We start from the raw sequence: 10,079 nt of genomic DNA, 5'->3' as shown, positions 1-10,079 counted from the left end.
TGAGTTGAAAATCCTTATTTGCGTTGAGAGTAATGAATACTCGTCTGATGCTTAAGAGTGACGATTCAATTTTGGCTGAATTAAAGGCTAAACCGATGTTTTTGTAACAACTTCGTGAAGCACAAAAAAATGATGTCGAGTTAAATTCTAAACGGGAACAGGTTGGAAAATTACAAGATACTAAGTTTTGTATTGGTGTTGATGGTAGTCTGTACTTTTCAGGACAGACTGTGCGTACCGAAGAATTTTGATGTCAAACGAGAGATTTTGCGGGAAGTTCACTGCAACGCGTATTCAATTCATCCCAGTAGTAATAAAATGTACAGTGATATAAAACAAATGTACTGGTGGCCTAGTATAATATGCGAAATTTCAAAATTTGTGGCGAAATGTCTAATATTTCAGTAGGTGAAAGCTGAACATCAGGTTCAATTAAGGTTGTTACAACCTTCTAGAGTGGCAATGAGAGCAAGTCACCATGGATTTGTGTCAGGGTTGCCATTATCACCGAGAAAGAAAGATGCGATCTGGGTTATAGTTCATCACTTAACTAGATCTGGACATTTCATCCCTCTACGTACGAACTACTCACTCGAGAAGTTGGTAGAAGTGTATGTCTTAGAGATTGTCAGATTTCTTGGTGTGCCATTGTCGATCATTTCTGATCGCGATCCGAGATTTATCTTTAGATTTTGGGGTAAGTTACATGGGGCTCTAGGCACTAGGTGAAACTTTAGTACGACATTTCATCTACAGACTGACGATCAGTTTGAGAGAGTAATACAAGTACTCGAGGATATGTTCTGATGTTGTATTATCAAATTTTAGGGTAGCTGAGAAAAATTTCTTTTGTTAGTTGAATTTTCCTATAAAAATAGTTACCAGTTGAGCATTAAAATGACACTGTACAAAGCTTTGTATGGTCAAAAGTGCAGAACTCCGTTTGTAATAACCCATTTTTCAGTGGTGTCAGAAACAGTGGTTTTGGGGCCACAATTTCGACAAGTGAGTTCGTAAATATTATTATTTAATATTTATGAGTTAAATATGATTTTATTGCGAATTTAAATTTTATATATTTTATTAATTCGTCAGCTAATTAAGGTATAAGTGGTTCGTACTGAAAGTTTGCGATTTTGAAAAAAGAGGTTTCGAGACTTCATTTCCATAAAACGAGCTCGTAAATTATATTATTGAATATTTACAGAGTTATTATTTTTGTGAATTGAAGTTTGGTAAAAAAATTTTAGTGATTGGTTGATGAATTAATTTACAAGGACTAAATCGTAAAAGTGAAAAAAGTTAATCCCTATTTAATTTTATCTTCTAAAATGCTTATTTAATAAATGTTTAAGGACTTAATTAGCAATTAGGCCTTTTCCAATGATGGTGGATGGTTAGTTGAGTCTTTTATCATTTTGGCCGTTAAAATTTTTAATTAAATAATTAAAATAAAATGTTAAAACATAAAAGTTAAAGTGACCATCATCATCTTTTCAGCTTTTATCACAAAGCACTAAATAAAGTGAGGAAAGAAGCCATTGTTGGAGCTTTAACATTCAACCAAGCTCTCATCTTTGCATGGTGAGCAATTTCTAACCCGTTTGTTGTAAATTTTATGTTTTTGAAATCGTTGTAGCTTAATTTAGCTAACCGATACCTTCGTTTTTAAAACTGTTAAAGATTTTAAATGTTACCATTAAAGATATTTGAAGCTTTTGGTTGTTAGAATGATAGTTTAAAAGCTTAGGAATGGAAAAAAAGATGAAATTTTGAAACTAATTGTTAGTTGAATTTAGGGATTAAATTGTGAATATCTCATAATTGGTATGAAAATTTTGTAAATTGTGATAATAGGAGGCTGTATATGGGCATATTTGAAATGGGTTTAAAATTTGGATTTCAAATTCGAAAGATATGATAAGTTCGATTTTGAGACTAAATTGAATAAAATGCAAAACTTTAGGGGAATTCAGATAATGAAATTGAGCTGATATATGTTATAATAGGGTGATATAAAAGGGTTTTAATTGATAAATTAAATTGAATAATTATATAGATCGGGAATTGGACTAAATCAGAAGTAATTGTGAAAAAAGGCAAAATTGCTGATTAGTCCTTAGAGAATTGATCGTTATTTGTTTGTCCAGGTAAGTTCTTATTGTATGTTTGTGTTAAATTTTTATGCATTTAGAATTATAATTGTAAATATGTTTAATTGAAATTTTGATTGTTTATGATTCGGAACAAAAAGGTGATATAGAAGATTAAATTGAATACGATGAATTGTAAATTGTAATAATTATGGAATTGATCTTAAATTGGACTTAAATAGGATATGTTATGTGATGAAGTGAAGATTTGATGAAATGAGTTGAATTGATTCGATTTGGACTGGTTGATAGTGATAATGACTGAATTGAATATATGTGAAAATATAATATAATGTTGTAAATGTGAAATTGAATCGGTATTGTAATGTGATATGCTATCATATTGATAATTGATGATTTATTGATAAAATTATGTAACGAAATTGAGATACGATTACCGTATTAACTGTTTCGATAGAGTCAGATATAGTTAGCATGCCGTAGGATAGGGAGAGGTCAGGGTTATACAACTACGTGTTGGGGAGTGTTGGGCACACCCATTTTTCGGTTATACCGACTAGTGCTGGGCACATCTATTTGTCAGTTTTACCGACTAGCGTTGGGTGCAACTTACTATTTCAGATTTATTTGGTAGGCACTGGGTGCCTAATTAGTGTGATTGGTTGGATTCATGTATCCGTCTGAGTCCGAGTCCAGTTAATAGGGACATGTATAATGTACATCGAATAAATGCTATTCAAATTGAAATGATATGATGATTGGATGATAAATATACATATTGTAAAAGCCCAGAGGGCCAATTTGGAAATGTGACAAATCGATGAATGTGATTCAGATTTTGTATTATGGAACGAAAAAGTGATTGACATTAAATTGAAATTTAATGTATATTTGATATAAAGATGAATTGATATGATATGAGAATGAAGTTTATATGGTTGAATATGAATTGGATTGAGAATTTAAATTATGAAATGAAAATAATGTTTGTCACTAATATGAAATGAGATGTATTGTGGATAAATAGATTGTATGATATGATTAAGATAGTGAATTTGTTAAATGATTATTTGTTTCTGAACGGTAATGAAATTTTGAATAAGTGAATTGAAATGTTATAGAATAGAGTTACTATATGGTATGTGATGTGTTACGAAACTAACTAAATATTTGACTAAGGCAAGTGCACCTATTAATTAATAGTATAGCTACAGTGAGTAAAGATATCGTTTCCACAAAGACTAAAAGTACTAGTAAATACCATCTTTCTATTATTTAACCGAATAATTCGAGTGATTGATTAAAAACTAAAATTAACTAAATTAAGTAACTAATGAACACGATAAAAAAAACACGAAAATAATCGATTAACAACCAAGAAGCGAAACAATACTCAGAAAATAATTTGCCTAGATTTCATTTGTCATTATCAATCCAAATTATGCAATTTCTTTACTTAGCACTTTGATCCTTAGAAATACCTAAATTATGCTAATAACTCTTTCGTGCATAAGAGCAACTGACTCTAGCACAACAAACATGGATTAATAATCTAGAAATATCAAACCAAGAATTAAGCACACATAATTGAGAACAAGAATCTATGTATTTATTGCGTAAAATAAAAATCAAACAACATAATCCATTATAGGGTTCATCTCTCTAGGTATTTAGAAAATTAGCTCATGCTTGAAAATAGAAACATCCAAGAGACAATATAATTGAAAGAAATAAATAAACTCATGATAACTTCCTAGGAAATCAAATGGGAATATTCAATCTGGACAAAAATCTGCTTCAAATTCTTCTTCAATGGTGTTTTACGAGTTGTTTTCTTGAGTATTCTATGATGACTCACTTCTATCTTCTTATTTTTGTCATATATACGTCTTAAAATGCCTGAAAAACCTAAAAATCTTGATTTTTTATTGTTCGGTGTGCAATCTTGTGAATTTGACACGACTTAACACACCCTTGTATGGGTCACACGGCCGTGTGGTCTGGCCATGTGGAATGGTTCAACCTGTGTGGCTCTTGTAGCTTGCTTTAATGTTTCTATTTTTGCTCCTTTTTCTTCGAAGTGCTCTATTAAGCATTAAAACATGAATTTAAAAGAGTAGGAGCATAAAATTCACAACTTGGATCGAATAATCACCCAAAAAGGCATTAAGAATGAGGTTAAAATATTTTACTTAAAATATGTTACTTTTAGTACTTATTAGTATGATAAATGTTGAACTCACCTTTTTTATATTTGATTTGTCATGATAGACAAACTTTACCAAGCTAAGTAGCATGTAGTGTTTGGTTATAACTTGAGGTAAGTTACTTGGTTTAATTCCTATGAACTTACTATAGATTGCCAACTTGCGGAACACATTAAGCGGATTGTTCGAAGCTCACACTATCTTGATATTGGTTCCGTAGTGTTTTGACCATATTAAGGCTTGGTTATGTGTGTCATGTACTAAGAGTTGTTTTGGTTTACTTGTATAGCGATATGACTTGAAATCCTTGTTGGTGTGATTATGGCAAAGAATATGCTTGTTGAAAACATACGCATTAATAGATAGATTGAATTGTGCATTAGTATTTGAATTGGAATTTTGAGTATGCATATAATATGTGTTTTGAAGTTTATATGTTATTCCCATAAGTTTTGACAAGTATGTGTGTGGTTGAGAAATAGAATGGATGAGTATTGATATGTACATAGGATGGTTAGATTTGTGCTAGTTGAAAAATGTGCTTTGGCATGGTTGTTCTTGTATATAAGTATATATGGTAACATGTTATGTGATGTATGGATGGTTACAAAGCTTAGTATTTAGTATGTTAATATGAATGGAAAAGCGTAGATGATGGTATAAATATGATCCAAATATGTGGTATGAAATGGTTTAGGGTTAAGGTGTGATTGTAATGACTTGTGTCTAATGCTTGTGATGGTGCCTATGAAGACATAATGGTTAGAATTAGGAAATTGACATGTTTAAGTATGCTTTTGGTGCATTTTATATAGGTCTAATGAATGGCTAAAGACTTGTTTATGACACTAGTAAGTAACCGATTGTGTGACTTGATTTAAAAGGCATATTTTTTCATACACGGGCTAACACATTGTCGTGTGTCTGATCGCCTATAAACATGTTATCGTTTATAGTTAAATATGATACCAAAAATATAAGAGATAAGAACGGTGGAGTCCGCAAGTGCACGGGTTAAATTTTAATATAGTTTGTACAACGAAATAGTTGGAAGTATTCCGAGGATCGTACCCAAGGGAAGATGGAATAAATAATGAAAACGTTTTTACAATAACAAGTGTAAGTAGTAGTAATTAATTCCTATATTATGATGAACCATAAAATAAATTAAGGGACTAAAAATAAATAAATAAAGAAAAATAGACAAACGAAATAAATCAATAAACCAATCATGAAGATTAACTCGTTTCAGGGTTGTAACTAACTTTGAATTTGGGATTTATGGTAGATTACCAATCAGAAAGATTAACTCAGTTCAGGGTTTGTAACTAACTTCGAATTTGGGTTTTAGGGTAGATTAGCTATCGATTAATGACTTATTACCTCTTGACCTCTAATTAACCACAACATCGTGTACAACCAACCGTACAGGTAGTGTCGCCAAATTTTCAAAGCAAAAACGATAGCAACCAACTCAAGATCGTGAGTCAGACGAGGCTTCCAATTAAAAATAGTAGAAATCTTTCTTGGATAAACTCATATCCCTTCTGCTGAAATTACTTGATTGAGAAATTCGACTTTTGTGAGCCAAAACTCACATTTGTTAAACTTGGCGTACAATTGTTTTTCACGCAATGTGTGTAATATGGATATCAAATGCTGGGCATGCTTGGATTCGTTTACGGAAGAAATCAAAATATCATCAATAAAAACAAAAATGAAACTGTTGAGATGTGACTGAAAAACCTGATTCACCAGATCCATAAATGTTGCAAGGGCATTAGTCAATTCGAAAGGCATAACTAAAAACTCTTAATGTCCATAACAAGTTCCGAATGCCGTTTTCGACACATCTACATCTTTAACTCGCAACTGATAGTAGATAGATCTTCGAAAATACTGTAGCACCTTTCAGCTGATCAAATAAGTCATCAATACGAGGCAATGGATAATTATTCTTTATCGTGACTTTATTTAATTACGAATAATCTATAAATAACCTCATCATCCCGTCTTCTTTTTCACAAATAGAACAGGTGCGCCCCAGGGTGATACACTTGGTCGAATAAAACCTCTATCGATCTATTCTTTCATCTGAGCTTTTAATTCTGTTGGAGCCATTCTGTACGAAGCAATCAAGATTGAAGCAGTTCTTGGCATTAATTCTATAGCAAACTTGATTTCTCGCTCTAGCGATAAACCTGTCAATTCTTTAAAAAAAGCATCTGTAAAGTTACAAATTGTCGGTACTTGATCAACTTTCATTTCTGATACTTGGAAATCCATAATATAAGCTAAAAATGTAGTACAGCCTTTTCAAATCAATTTTTGTGCGGATATTACTAGAATCATATTTGAAACATAATCAAACATGGCTGATTCAACATAAATCAATTCACAGTTCTGACATCGCAAATCAATTTGTTTCTATCTACAATTCACTACATTGTCGTATACAGTCAGCCAATCCATTCTAGAATAATGTCGAATTTATTAAAAGGCAGTGACATTAAATTACCAGGAAAGTCGTAGCCCTGAATTTTCTGTGGACACTGTTTGCAAACTAGATAAACTATGACACTTTTACCCAAATGATTTGTTATTTTAACAACATATTCAATTGATTGAACTGGTAAACCCTTTTTTGGTGCTAACGTAGTGCATATATGTATATGAATGTGTCAACCCAGGGTTAATTAATGCATACACAGTAACATCAAAGATAAAAAAGTACCGATAATAACATTAGAAGTTGATGCCTCCTCCCGTGCACGAATTGCGTAAGCTCTGGTAGGAGCTTGAGCTTCAAATTAAAATTATGTGTCTTTGGTTTTGCTTTTACTGACTCTAGCTGTGCCACTATTTCCTAGCCGTCTACCTCTCGTAGAAGTAATAATAGGTTTTGCATTTTGATCTCTGTTCAATTCAGCTTGATTAGGGCAATCTTTCTTATAATTAACGGGAGATCCAGAAACAAAACAGGACCCGTCTTTCAAGCTACACACTGCAAAATGATTCCGACCAAAATGGTTGCATTCAGGTTTACTTACATTTTGAACACTACCTGCACTGGCTATAGAAGGCATCGATGATCTTATACTATTCTGTTTCATTCGATCTCTGTCAGAAAACTTTAATGGCGCTAAAAAATGGCTATATTATTCTGTCATTTTCTTTGGTGGGGGAGCAAAAAATGTGCTAGGTGTATTACGCTTACTGAAATCACGAGCTTTAGTTTCATTCAGTTTCTTGTGGTTGTACACTTCTTCCATTTTTTGAGCTCGATCAAATAGAACAACGAACTCTGAAATTTCCATAGCACCAACCAACAACTTGATCTCGTCGTTCAATCCATCTTCAAAGCGAATAGACATTTCTTCCTTAGTAGATACAATTTCACGAGCATATTTATTGAATTGTACAAATTCGCACTTATATTCAGCAACTGATCTATTTCCCTGTTTCAACTTGGGTAATTCTTTTTTCTTCTTATCAATATATTGTTTGCTGACATATTTCTTTCGAAATTCAGTTTTAAAGAATTCCTAGTTAACCCATTCTATCGATACAACCGCAATTAGAGTTAACCACCAACGAAAAGCCTTCTTTTTGAATAGTGACACTGCACATCTCAAACTATCTTTGGGAAGACAACATTTCATCCAAAACTCTCTCTGTGTGTTTTGACCAGTACTCAGCTCTTGCTGGATCAGCACCCACACTACTGCATAACTTTTTAGCCCTGCATTTTCAAACGTTATCAATAGAAAGTCTGGGAATATTCTGTCCTATCGGGCTTTGAAGACAAGGGGGTAGAGGTTGTTAAGCCGTAGGATTGGCTTTCATATACGTATTAAACATATCATTCATCATATTGAAAAAGGCACAATGAGCCTCTTCTCCGGGCCTTTGAAACTCAAGCACATTATGAACAACCCTTTGATTGGTGGCTGGAATATTACTCTGTACTCCGTCAAAATCTGCTCGATTGGATTCAATTGATATATTTTATCTATAAGAGAACAAGTCAAATTGATCAAGAGTCATCACACTATCATAGGTTATAAAGTGGCAGGTATTTCTAGACTCAATACATGTTACGTTCAGTCCTAGAATCAACTAAACCGTAACTTTGATACCAATAAATGTAACACCCTATACCCGGTCTAATTACTTGACTTGAGCTATAAGGTATTAAAATTGTAAAACATCAGTACTTTTCACTATCACAACATAAATAATCAATCAATTTGCAACTTCATATATTTACAATCATTTATTGGAAATCAATCATAACCGAGTCTTAATCGACAATAAGAAGCTATAAAAACAACTTAGAAACAAACCTGGACTAATCTGAAACTGTTACAAAAATTAAGGTAAAAAGTGAAAACATGGGTCACACGATCATGTGGCCAGGCCGTGTGATCCTATAACATGGTTGTGTGCCAAATCGTGTCAAAAAATTTAAGCCGTGTAATTCACTGTGACTGTGTGGACAAACTTGTACCAAAATTTAACAAGCCACATGGCCATGTCATGCAACCGTGTGTGGCACACGACCGTGTGGCAGGCCGTGTCACAGGCTGTATGCACCTAAACATGCCTTCTAAAACAAACAATTTCCACCCAAACCACTTAGGCCACAAGTCATGCCATATCCAACCAATAAACTTACCTAAAATGCAACAAAACTTGCCAAAACATACCATATCTCAACCAACCTAAATGCCTAACCAATATGCCATCAATGGCACCACAATTCAAACATTAACCATTAGCATGCAATACCATTCATACCATAAGATTGATACCAAAACAACAACTTAAGTTCATTATTACCAATGCTAGAATAATACCAACCTAAGTTCAATACGTTACCTAAAATATGAAAACTATTTCACAACTAAGCATCAAGATGGACATCAAATAGGCTATTACCAATTCAAGTCACCAAAACAAGCAAATACAAACTTTACATCTCAAATGGCAGAACCAAGGTATTCATTTACAGATACATACTAAAACCATATATAAATGATAGTGTGATCTCCAAGAACGATCCAATAGATAGCATGAGTTTGACAACCTATAAGAAAGAAAACCAAATAAAGTAAGCTTACATAAAGCTTAGTAAGTTCGCTTAACACAACTTTACATACCTATCATTTAAAGTTCACAAATAATACTTAACAAAGAATTAACATTTCCTTGCCTTGTTTCATAATTCCTATCGTATCAAATGGTTAAGCATGAACATATCATATCATGAAATCATAATCTGCCAAAATTTGCATACTAAATTATAACCAACATAAACATAGCTCATCAAACCATATGGTTTCATTTCCATTTCATTTACCAACTGTTTTGCCCGAAGAACTATAGTAAATTGACTTCGGATACGCGGGGAAATAATGCTCATACAACCTGACAATCAGGGCATTAACCAATACGCGATGCTCCTCACACAAGCTGACGAGAATCTATAAGAAATACTAGATTCCAGCCATCGGTATGGTATCCACCACTGGTACATAGTACCTGGAAACTGTAATGACTAGCACCTAATGCCTGGAACACCCTAATGACATGTCATTTGTATCCTAGCTATTCACTAAGTTCACTCAGGCTTTAACCTGTATCCCGTAGTCATTACATGCTAATAACTTTATAACATGATCACATTGATCATATACTTTCCTTAGACTAACATATATCAAAACAACCCTTTACAATGCCAAACTCTACATTTCAA

Source organism: Gossypium hirsutum, chromosome D12 (genome assembly GCF_007990345.1).
Source record: "Gossypium hirsutum isolate 1008001.06 chromosome D12, Gossypium_hirsutum_v2.1, whole genome shotgun sequence".
NCBI classification, from domain to species: domain Eukaryota; kingdom Viridiplantae; phylum Streptophyta; class Magnoliopsida; order Malvales; family Malvaceae; genus Gossypium; species Gossypium hirsutum.
The sequence above is the reverse complement of the archived record's forward strand: the minus strand, read 5'-3'. Positions refer to the sequence as shown.